The 12671-nt window shown below is 42.0% G+C and overlaps 1 protein-coding gene across 2 annotated transcripts in view; it reads right to left on the reverse strand.

Annotated features, from left to right (window-relative positions):
• tapt1b (transmembrane anterior posterior transformation 1b) overlaps positions 1-12671 on the reverse strand; it is a 97895-nt gene that overhangs the window by 4305 nt on the left and 80919 nt on the right. The gene's annotated exons all lie outside the window — the stretch shown is intronic.

Raw genomic sequence — 12671 nt, forward strand, 5'->3', positions numbered from 1 at the left:
ACAAAAACTATGTTTAGAACAGTAAAGGAGACCTTGAACCATAAGTAATCTCCCCCCACCCCATCAGAATATGCTTTTTAACAAAGAGCAAGGTTATTTAGAGGCATTCCCAGAAACTTTTAGTGCCCTGTCAAATAAAACCAACTTGCAGCAAGCTACTTTTATCAATGCCAAGTCTGATTGTTGGACTCCTATCACACAATTAGACACTCCAGCTCCCTTTGAAACATTTTACTCATACTGGGTCTTCCCAACATGCATTTTAGGATGGATTACTAGCATCAAGAGTTACACTGGAGCTATTAATGTTCACCCAGTACTGGACCATTATAATTTGTTGACCACATATAAATTTCATTTTGAATTGCTTTCAATACAAGATGTCAGTTTAGCAATGACAACTTGCAACATTGACTCAAATAATTCTATCCAAGCAACTGCACTAAAACTCATGTTCTTCAAGAACAATTTGTTATTTATATCATGGATAGAATTTTCAATTCCAAAGATCAAGTCTAGTGGCAGGCAGGAAAGTCATCTTGATTCCTGTTGCGTCATGAGGTGGGTGAATACACGCAATCTTCTGCTTTTAGCTCATTAATTATGCATCAGCAAGGTGAATCTCATGGCAGGGATTCACTTGCCCTGACTTTAGTTCATGAGGCAGAAGGTCCTGACATCATATTTAAAGGACACTCGTGCAAATATTCACTCATTGCAGGCCAGGAGCTCCATGTTTCTCTTTCAAATTCCTTGCAGCCGCAGCTTTTACTAAAGATGTGAGCAACCAAATCTCTGGAAATATCAGGGCGCTTCCAGCACTGTCTTTCATTCACCTCTACATAAGAACACAGCCTGCGACAAACCTATAGACGGGCCAATGGTTCACCAGCATCTTGATCTTCTAGAGGCCCTGTTGCCTCTTGTTGCTCAGGCCCTTGCTCCCCATGGCCCTGTGGCAACCAGTGACGGACCCTCCTTGTCACTATCTGGATGAGAGCCATTCCAAGGCTGTATGGCCTGCAGCATCAATGCCTCAGTGGATGTGTGAATAAATTGAAGTGAAAAATTTAGTGAGCATGTCTTTTTCCCTCGATCTCAAAGTCAGCAGGCCAGTGCTAAGCTCTTTGCCTGGCCTTCGTCTAAACATGGCATCATTCCAGGTAAAGGACATCCTAGAGGACCAGAGCTGAGTGTTGCTCCCATTCATACATGATTACATATACAGACATTGCTTTTTGACCAGAGTAACAGCAGTCACGTTTAGTGTATTTATTAGTGTCACAAGTAGGCTTACAGTAACACTGCAATGAAGTTACTGTGAAAATTCCCTAGTCACCACACTCTGGCACCCGTTCGGGCACACTGAGGGAGAAGTTAGCACAGCCAAAGCACGTCTTTCGGACTGTGGGAGAAAACCGGAACACCCTGATGAAACCCACCTAGTCATGGGGAGAACGTGTGGACTCCACACAGATAGTGACCCCCTAAGCAGGGAATTGAACCCGGGTCCCTGGTGCTGTGAGGCAGCAGTGCTACCACTGTGCCACCATGTGCAAGAAGCCTCAATGTGAAGCTTTTCCACTTCTCTCTAAACTGTGATGTTAGTGTACTTTTAAGAGCTTTTTAAAAAATTTATGCTTACAACCTTAGGTGGTGTTATTGTTGGGAGGAGGAAAAACTGTGGGCAGGTCAGGTGACGGGTTCATTTTCAGTTTGGGAGTTGGCGTGTTAGCAGCATCAAGCTGAAAGAGAAGTCTCTCTCTCTCCCTGTTTATTTTTCTTTGGAAATTCTGTTGGTTAGCTGAAAGCAAGATCTTGCTTTTCTGAAGGGTGAAAATCTGCTGTTGTCGGGGGCTGGACCAGAGTCTCTCTGGGGTTCTGGTAAGCTGTCTTGTCTTCAAACTGATCTGCGTCTCAAGAGCATTTGGCGGCAGAATTCAACTAACAGCCTCAATCCCAGTATTACGAGAGCCTTAGGCTATGCTGTGTTGAACCTGTTTAAAGGGTTGTTTATGGAGTTTGGTTTGATAGGGACAGCTTATATATATTCATTAAGAATTATACATTATTGCAGTTGTTTTGTTTTTGTGTTTGTAATTGTTAGAAGTTCTTGCTAATTTTCTTTCTAAACATGTTAATTATATTCTTAAATAAACTTTGTTTGATAAAAGCGCCCTAGTGGGTCTTTTAAATCATACCCTGAAGTGGAATATATCATGCTTATCCAAGCCAAATTCAAGATGCAAAACATATGATTCAGGCGGGCTTCATAAAATACTTTGGAGTTTCTAACCTGAACCATAATAGTACCCTCATTACTCTATGTAGAGAGATCACTGCCTTGGCAACATAGAAAGACTAACTTGTCATCTGAGACCATTCACCCAGGAAGATGGAGGTTTGAAGTCTGGAGTTGGCTGCCCTCCACCACCTATGCCCCTTGGTGGCATCCACCTCCTTTCCTCCTTTCATTCCTTCGTCTAACTGCAGCCATTGGCAAATGCCACAATATCGGCAACAGCTCCATTCCTCACTGGGATCTCCCATGTTATAAGATCCATGATTCAGAAACAAACCTCAATGTAGGCTTCACTACAGAAAGGAGAACACAGCTGCGCATGGTTGATAGCCAGTTGCCTCACAGATATTCAGGTGTCTCTTGGTCAAGGCCAGGTTGGAAAAATGGTGTGGCTCACCTTTCAAATTTGCCCTCCCAAGTCATGTACCAAGATCTCCCATCACCCTTGACCCATCTAATATCACCATTCCTCTCCCCTATCACCCTTGTCCACATTGATAGTGCCCCTTTTGTTCCATGAGCTATAACTTATCTTGAGTCTGTTGTGTGGCACTGTATCAAACATCTTTTGAAAGTCCATATCACTTCAACAGCATTACCCTTATCGACCCTTTCTGTTACCTCTTCAAAAAGCGCCAGTGAGTTACTTAAACATGATTTCCCCATTAGAAATCCATGCTGGCTCTTCCTTATCAACCCACATTTTTCCATATGACTCCTAATTCTATCCTGGATAACTGTTTCTAGAAATGGGAGTTTAGCTCAGAGTTGAATATGATCTCTAATTTCCTTTGTAAGCCACGGTTTGGTCACAGTCACTTTCCAATCTTGTGCCAAAATAGGAATAAACAACTTTTGGAGTTCACCTATTTGTTCCTTGAATGCTTGCCATTGCCTGTCGACTGTACTTCCTTTCAGTAACGTTTGCCAGTCCATCATAGCCAATTCATGCTTCATACCATCAGAGTTACCATTATTGAGATTCAGGACACTGGTCTCAGAATCAATTATCTCACTATCCACCATGATAAAGAATTCTATTATGGTCACTCATCCCCAAAGATTCTCTCATAACTAGATTGCCAACTGATCCTTTCTCATTGCACTGGACTAGTAATCCAGAGACCCAGAGTAAGATCTGGGAACCCGAATTCAAATCCCACCAAGGAAGATGGTGAATTTTGAATTCAATGAAAATCTGGGAATAAAAAGTCTAATGATGACCATAAAACCACTGTCGATTGTTATTAAAAAAAACGATCTGGTTCACTAATTCCCTTCAGGGAAAGATATCTGCTGTCCTTATCTAGACTGGCCTACATGTGACTCCAGACCCACGGCAATGAGGTTGACTGTCAAATGTCTTCTGAAATGGAGGGAAGTTTGGGACAAGCAATAAATGCTGACCCAGTCAGCGATGCTCAGATCCTGTAAAATGAAATTTTAAAAAACCACCCAGTCCAAGATGTTCCCTTGTTGGTTCCTCAACGTACTGGTTCAGAAAACCATCCTGTTTACACTCCAGAAATTCCAACCCTATTGGACTGTGACCCAATCTATATGCAGATTGAAGTCAACCAAAATTACAGATGTTCCTTTATCACATGCATCTCTGATTTCCTGTCTAATGCTATTCCCAACATTACCACTACAGTTTGGTGGTATCTGTATACCATCCCCACAAATGTATTTTTCCCTTGGTGTTTCTCAACTCGACCCATCTTCCAGGCATTCACCCTTTCAAGTCCCCTTAAGATCTTATGTATTTTAATAAGATCACCTCTCATTCTTCTAGTCGCCAATGGGTATACAAAGAACAAAGAAAATTACAGCGCAGGAACAGGCCCTTCGGCCCTCCAAGCCTGCACCGACCATGCTGCCTGACTGAACTTAAAGCCCCTACCCTTCTGGGGACCATGTCCCTCAATTCCCATCCTATTCATGTATTTGTCAAGACGCTCCCTAAAAGTCATTATCATATCTGCTTCCGCTACCTCTCCCGGCAGTGAGTTCCAGGCACCAACCGCCCTCTGTGTAAAAAAACCTGCCTCGTACATCTCCTTTAAACCTTGCCCCTTAAAGCTATGCCCCCTAGTAATTGACTCTTCCACCCTAGGAAAAAGCTTCTGACTATCCACTCTGTCCATGTCCCTCATAATCGTGTAGACTTCTATAGGCCTAATCTGTTCCACCTGTCTTCATAAGATAACCCCTTCCTACCCATCTTGCTGTCATTGGGTAATTTAGCTTACATCCAGCCCCTTCATCCAAATCATTGGGTAAGATTTTAAGGATGGCTAGCAATTGGTGCTTGCCATCCTGAGAGTTGGCGCCTAACATATAGCAGTCGAATCTTGAACTCCCACGGCCATTTAATGTTCATTTAAGTGGATGGCACTTCTGTCTGCCCTTAGAAGGAAGTCCCAACCCATGAGAGCTGTCAATCAGATTGCCAGACAACTCTCCAAGTGAGTCCTCATTCGAAACCTTGGCCTGAAAGGGAAACAGAAGCTTGCTGATCAGTGGAGTGCAAATCCTTATGTGGTTGAGAGTCAAATGTCTGATCTTCCTGTTTATTGTCTCAAGCCTGCAGATGGTTCGGGACCCATTAAAGTCATGCATCGCAATCACCTTTTGCCCCTGGGACAAGCGGTCCAATTGAACACTGAGGTTGACCCAAAGCCTACTCCCTCTCCAAGAGCCCTCAGGCGCAGGAAAGCAAAAGAAAGGAATCAAACTCCTGAGGTTCTCAAAGATGACTCCGCAGCTGATGTGCCCCTGGGAGAGCAAAACTCTTCAGACTCAGTCAGAGTATGGACATTACCCAGAGGACTTGATCATTGACAATCCTGAGGAAATCTGTGAACAACCGGAACAGGATGTCATGCCCACAGAGTCCAATTCCCTCCACAAATGCTACAGAAGTCACAGCCAGCTCAGAATCTTCAGAAGGGCTACCTGTTGTGATAGAAGAGGTAGTAACTGAGCAAGGGGAAGTAGAATCAGAAAGTTCTGTTGAGGGCACTTACACTACAGACACATCTAACATAGCAAATCCAGAATCAGAGATAAGGAGATCACAGAGAGAGAGAAAACCAGCAGACCGTTTACATTATACAAAGCTGGGAGAGCCATGTGCAAAGTCTGTAGTAGTAGGACATACAAGTGTTCACCTGTATGCATTTCCCTGAACACTGCAATAGTTGTCATGCATGGTAACTCCTTTGCTCAGTGCTCGTCATGTATGAATAAGGTACCACTCTTTTCACCCACTATTATACCAGTCATCACACTGAGGGCCAGTTTAAGGTACATGGTGTAATTGGTTAACTGGGTCCTATGTCATGTAGCTCAGCATGGGGGCATGCTGTATTTTTGGTGGGGGGAGAATGTAAAGGACTGAGAAAAATGGGGATTTGTGGGGAAGACATTTACAAGTGTTCTTTGTCCCTTGTGGGTTTCAGTGTCCTGTTTGCTGAGTGATGTGGGCTGGGCCAATCGGATTGCTCTGGGGGTGGGAAGAAAAAAAAGGCACCAGGAAGTGAAGCAGCTGCGGAGAAAGGCAGGGAGGGTGCAGAGAGAGATAGCCACGTTTTGAAGAGGAGCTTTTCCCAGGCAGTGAGAATTCGGTTTGGAGTGAGAGGCAGCCAGGCGTTCTCCTGCCTGTTCTTTTCATTACTGCCGAGGAGGTCAGCCTTCAGCGCACTGGACCTGCGTTGCTGCACGGATAGCTCGCGGCACCTCTGCCTCCTGCGGCATCATCTTCCACACGTGTGTCTCTTCTGGACTGTGTGTGTGTCGTGAGTAATTGGTGGGGACTATACAATCCAACTGGAACAGTATCTACAAGTGTGTTACTGAGGATGAGGTTCCCCATGTGTGCACCAACGGATGGGCCCCAACGGTTATACATCAGAGCTCTTGGTGATGTTTTGAACATTTTCTTTAGGGTTGAAACTGTTTGGTGGGAAGATCTTCGGTTTGGGATTCTTTACCTGTTGTATGTCTGTTAATTATATTTGTTATTAAATTTATTTTTTGTTATTCCGATTACAGTACTGACATTTATGGGTAAACAGGAAATTAGCCAAATCAACATCGACCGTTAGGAATTCGGGATCCTGTTGATTGAATATTTAAATAGTAGCCCCATATAGTGGTCAGCAGGGGGTTACACAAGTATTCTACTATGAAGAAGGGAAAGGGTTAATGTATTTTGTACCTAAAAGGTTGAACTTTGTACTTAGAATGGATCATAAGCATAACCCTTCATTGTGGCTAATCTCCTCAGGTTTATACTGCTTTTGACATGAATAAAAGTTATTCTTGTTTGTACTGCTTCTGACATTAATACCAGTTAACTTTTATTTTTATAACGATAGTCAATGTAAATGTGAATGTGTTCGTGAAGTCTTACCTTTCCTACAAGTTTGTGTGTGGTTTGCGGAAGACAAGTGATTCCATGGTGTGGAGCGTGATATCAGCCGTTTGAAGAGGAACTCCTGCTGAGGCAGCTGGAAGAACGTCGGAACTTCAAAAGGGGAACCGCGGGAAGAACAGGAAACAGAAGACCTGCGCTTCATGAGTTGAAAATGCCAGATACACTGGTTTATGATCAAGAAGCTATCAATGTATTTTTTGTAGATGGTCTGGAAGCTTGCTTCGTGACCAGCAGTTGTAAATTGTATTTCTGAGTCGTGACCTGTCTGGGGTTGATTCGTGACCAGTAATAGAAGCCATGCTGTATATATATCCCCACTTTTCTGTGTTCAGAGAGAACTTTGGCTTCCGCTTTCAAGGGGTCAGGTTCTCCCGCAAGCTTGAGAGAATAAAGCCTACTCTATTTTGACTCATACCAGCCTCAGAGGTATTTTTTACCTACTACATGCTATAACCTCCTTAACAATGAATTCTAGCACTTTAAACATGACAGATGTTAGGCCAACTAGCCTATAGTTTCCTGCTTACTGCCACCCTCCTTTTCTTGAATTACGTTATCTATTTTCCAATCTTTCCAGAATGTAAGCAATTTTAGAAGATTTTAACAATGCATCTGCTACCCGTGCTGCCAAATCTTTTAAGCTGCCAGGATGCAGGTCATCTGGTACTGAAAACTTGTCAGCCTTTAGGTCTATTAGATTTCTCACCACCCTTTCCGTGGTGACGGTGACTATATTAAGTTCATCACTCCCTATCCCCTCTTGATTTTCAAGAATCTTTGGGAAGTTTACGAAGTCTTCTACCATGAAGACAGGCACAAAATGCCTGTTCAACGCCCCTACCATTTGTTTTTCCTTAATTAATTCCTCAGACTCATTGCTTAGAGGACCAACAGTCGCTTTAGTCATTCCTTTCCTATTCAAATACTTGTAGAAACTTTTATTACCTGTTTTTATATTATTAGCTAGCTCACTATCATATTTTTATACATTCTTTGCTGGTTCTGAAAGTCTGTCCGATTCTCATACCTATCACTAGTCTTTGCAGATTTGTAGTGTTTCTTTCAATTTAATACTGTCCTAACCTTCCTTATTTAGCTATGCTGATACACCCTTCTCAAAGAGCCTTTCTCACGAGGATAATTTTTTTGTGTGTTATTAAATATTTAATTAAAAGACTGCCACTGCAACGCTACTGTGCGACCTATTAACCTAGTTTCCCAGTTCACCTTCGTCAGCTCTGCCTTTATACTCTCATAGTTACCTTTATTTAGGTTGAAAACACTAGTCATGGACTCGCACTTCTCCATTACAAATGGAATATGAAATTCTATGATGTCTTGATCACTGACACCAAGAGGCTCTTTTACCATATGGTTACTGATTAATCCTCTCTCATTGCAAATTAACAGGCCTAGGATAACCTGCTCTATTCTAGAACGTACTGCTCTAAATTGTCCCGTAAACACTATGAGCTACTTTCATAAGCTACCTTTGCCAATCTGATTTTCCCAGTCGGCATGTTGATTGAAGTCACTCATGTCTGAGGATTCCTCTTCTGTGATGTCCGCAACGCTGGAGATGAGGACCTGGCTCATGGACCCCTCTATGGCACTATTCACCACCTATACATGCCAGGCAACCTCATGTGATCTGGCAGGCTTCCTGCTTACACTCTCTTCAGCTGCCTTCATGCAGAACTAGCTGGCACACAACAAAAGGGTGAAATTCCAGGCTTGCTGAGGCTGACCTCAAAATCCTGACAGACTTTGAAAGTAGAACATTTCAACTGACCGGCAAGGATGCAGGATGCTCATGTGCTGACGACGAGTGTTCCGCTGCGTTCAACCATAGAAACATAGAAACCCTACAGTGCAGAAGGAGGCCATTCGGCCCATCGAGTCTGCACCGACCACAATCCCACCCAGGCCCTACCCCCACATATTTTACCCGCTAATCCCTCTAACCTACGCATCCCAGGACTCTAAGGGACATTTTTTTAACCTGGCCAATCAACCTAACCCGCACATCTTTGGACCAAGTGAGGATCTAGCAGTGCAATATGCATCAGACAACCATGCTGCGAGTGATGTCTCCTGTTACACAGGCCCTTGTCATGCACTAATCATCTTTCCTTTCTTTCACAAGCATATCTGGGGAGCAGCCGAGGGGTCCATGAGCCAGGTCCTCATCTCCAGCGTTGCGGACATCACAGAAGAGGAATCCTCAGACATCAACATTGAAACCCCATCACACTGCTATGGGAAGAAACCAGAGTACCCAGAGGAAACCCATGTAGACACAGGGAGAACTTGCAAACTCCCAATGCCAGAATCAAACCTGGATCCCTGGCAGTATGAGGCAGTAGTGCTAACCACTGTGCCACCATGCTGCCCAAGACCCTGAGAGTAAAAGAAAACTCCGCACAGGTTTCATGTTGCCTTCACAGAACAAGGAAGGAGGGAATGGAACATAGGGAGACTTGAAGTGTAGAGGCATTAATTAGGTAAGCAGGTAGGTGATTGATAGAACCAGGAAGGTAAAAGTATTGCATTACATTTGTAGTTTAACAAGTTAATCTAATTAACATAATGGAAATGGAAAAAAGGGATGCAAGACAATGGACAAATCAAACTGAGAATTTATATGGATTAATAGTCTACACACCATCTCATAGTGTAAGGGAGGTGGAAAAAAAATATGCAGACAATTAGGAAATTGAGTAAAAAAAAGGAATAATAATCATGGGGATTTTCAACAATCTCGATATAAATTGGATGGAAGATTTGGTAAAAGGGAATGAAATTCCTACAATATACAGGACTCAGTTCAAACCCACTATGTTCAAAGTCCAACAAGGGAAGATTTGCTGTTGGATGTAGTAACCGAGAATGAACCAGAGCAGATAAAATTAAGGGAGCACCTAGGCAACAATGACAATAATATAATGTGCTTTAGCACGATAGAGAAGGACACAAATTTGACGAAAACCAAGTTAATAGATTGGAGAAAAGCTGACTTTGAAGGGCTGATGAAAACAAAATGGATAACAATATTGGCAAACAAAGATGCAAAATAACAAAATCGGGAAATATTTAAAATTATGTTCAGGGTGAAGGAAAAATACATTCTGCTAAAAGCAAAGATAAAATTAAACACAGGACAGAGTCCATCAATGAATAAAGACATACGGGAACAATTGAGGGTTTGAAAGAAGGCATACATTAAATAATTTACAGCAGAGGAATACAAGAGTACAGGTTAAGAGAGAATGCAAAGAGATTGGACAAGATGTCAAAAAGCAATTAGGAAGGCAAAGAGGAACTATGAAATTAAATTATCAAGCAATACAAAACAAAGTAGAAAACTATTTTACAGGTAGAGAACAAAGAACAGTACAGCACAGGAACAGGTTTTTCGGCCCATCAAGTCTGTGCCGACACAGATGCTTCTCTAATCTAATATTTTCTTGCCTCTACATGGTCCATATCCCTCTATTCCCTGCCTATTCACGTACCTATCCAGATGCCTCTTGAACATTGTCATAGAATCTGCTTCCACCACCTCCTCCGGCAGCACGTTCCAGACATTCATCACTCTATGTGAAAAACTTCCCCTTACATCTGTTTTAAACTTTTCCCCTCTCACTTTCAACCTATACCTCCAAGTAATTGACCCTTTGATCCTGGGAAAAAGACTCTGACTATCCACTCAATATCTCCTTCCTTTTTATCTTATGTCTCAGAATGTCAACATCCTCCTTTCTACACTGACCATCAACCACATCCTTCTCCTTTGTGAATACTGATGCAAAGTACTCATTAAGGACCTCACCCACCTCATCTGGCTCCACACACAAATTCCCTCCACTGTCCTTGAGTGGACCTACCCTTTCCTTAGTTCTCCTTTTCCACCTAATAAATGCAGAAAAAAACCTTGGGACACTCCTTAATCCTGCCTACCAGGGACATTTCATGGCCCCTTTTTTGCCCACTTAAGTCCCTGTTTAAGCTCTTTCCTGCTATCTTTGTATTCCTCAAGAGCCTTATCCGTTTTCAATTTCCTGAAATTTATGTATGTCTCCTTTTTCACTAAGCTCACAATCTCAATGAAAAAAGGCTGTGATGGGAATAGGGCAACTGAGGGATAAACAGGATAATATTACAGCTAATAATAGAGCAATGGCAGAAATATTAAATCATTATTTTGCTTCAGTACTTTCCAGGGAGATAGAACAGGCAGATGATATTCAATAACATTGAATGATGAGATGAGTAAGAGATAAGTGCATTCAAAATAAAAAAGGGGATGTTTTGAATAAACTAAATTTGAGGATAAAGCCCCTGGTCTGGATGAATTGCATCCATGTATTTTAAAAGAATTGAAGGAGGGAGCATTACTACTCATGTTTAATAATGCATTAGAAAAAGATTTAGTGCCAGAAGACTGGCAGATGGCTAATCTAATTCCTGTATGAAAGAGGAAGGACAGAACATGTCCATGGAATTACAGACCTGTCAGCTTAATATTAGTGATTGGAAAATTAATGGAATCATTATGAAAGGAGAGAACAGAAGAGCATCTAGAAATGAGAAATGCAATAAATAGTCAGCAGGGATTTCAGAAGGGAAAATCTTACTTAACTAACCTTATTGATTTTTTGAGTAAGTAACAGAGAGACTGGACAATGATAAAGCGGTAGATTTAATTATCTGGATTTTGAAAATAGACTAATGAATAAGGTCACAGGAAATGAAGACAGGAGACAAGTGGCAGAATGAATTGCCAATTGGCTTCCATATAGAAAACAAAGAGTGGGAAAGCAAAGAGTAGTTTTTAAGAGTAACTAGAGTGGGAAGTGTTGGGACCACTATTATTCACAATTTACACTAATAATTTGGACTTTGGAATCAAAAACACAATTTATAAATTCAGAGATGACACACAATGGTGGTCAGGGTGGCAGTTGTCAATATGGAAAACATTAATAAACCTGCAGAGTGGGTCAATAATTGGCAAACAAAGTGATATTGGAATCCAGTACACAAACGACTAAACGTTGCACCAAAGGTTAGAAAGGCCATAAAAATAAAAACAAAAAGCAAACCAAGCACCAGATTTTATTTCCAGAGGGTCAGGATTGAAAAGTTATGCTAAACCTGTATCGAACCCTCGGTTGGACTATACTTAAAGAGGGCTCCATGCAGTTCTGATTGCCCTATTATAAAGAGGATGTAGAGGCCCTCGAGAGGGTGCCAACTAGAGTTAGAAAAATGACACCAGAAAAAACATGTACATATCGGGAAAGAATTGACAGGCTGGATCTCTTCGCTCTTGAAAAAGGAAGAGCATAACTGGAGGCCATCAATTTAAGATATGAATATCGCAGGCAGACAGCAGTTGCAGTTTTATCTTAGTGGTCTGCAGCCAATTGAGAAGTAGAGAGCAGCAAAAAGCATCAGCTAGGTCTGCACCTTAAGCAGTTAAAATGCTGTCTCTTGTTCACCACACAGAGCATGATTGGAAGCTTGTGCTCAGATTGAAAGACCAAGTTCATGAGGAGTAAAAGGAGGCTTGGAAGATTCATCTAGCCTGGAGCTAGAGGACAGGATCAACAATATAATCTTCACAATAAAAGGCTGTAGTTCTGGGATTAGAAATTACCACACTGGGGAAACTTAAAAAAAGAAAGCAACCCATGGAAGCTAGAACCACTAGCACATTCTATGTAGCCCTACCACAGGTACCACACTTGACAGATTATAGCCGCCCTGAACTTTTATATTGTGGTCATTCCAGTTTGTCACTTAAAACCATCTTAACATTATGCATATATGCACAGTTGGTTGCCAAAGTAAGTCACAACTGCATAGTTTTATTGGTTTGACAAAGCTGGGTGGCACAGTGGCACAATGGTTAGCACTGCTGCC

Source organism: Mustelus asterias, chromosome 1 (genome assembly GCF_964213995.1).
Source record: "Mustelus asterias chromosome 1, sMusAst1.hap1.1, whole genome shotgun sequence".
Classification (NCBI taxonomy): domain Eukaryota; kingdom Metazoa; phylum Chordata; class Chondrichthyes; order Carcharhiniformes; family Triakidae; genus Mustelus; species Mustelus asterias.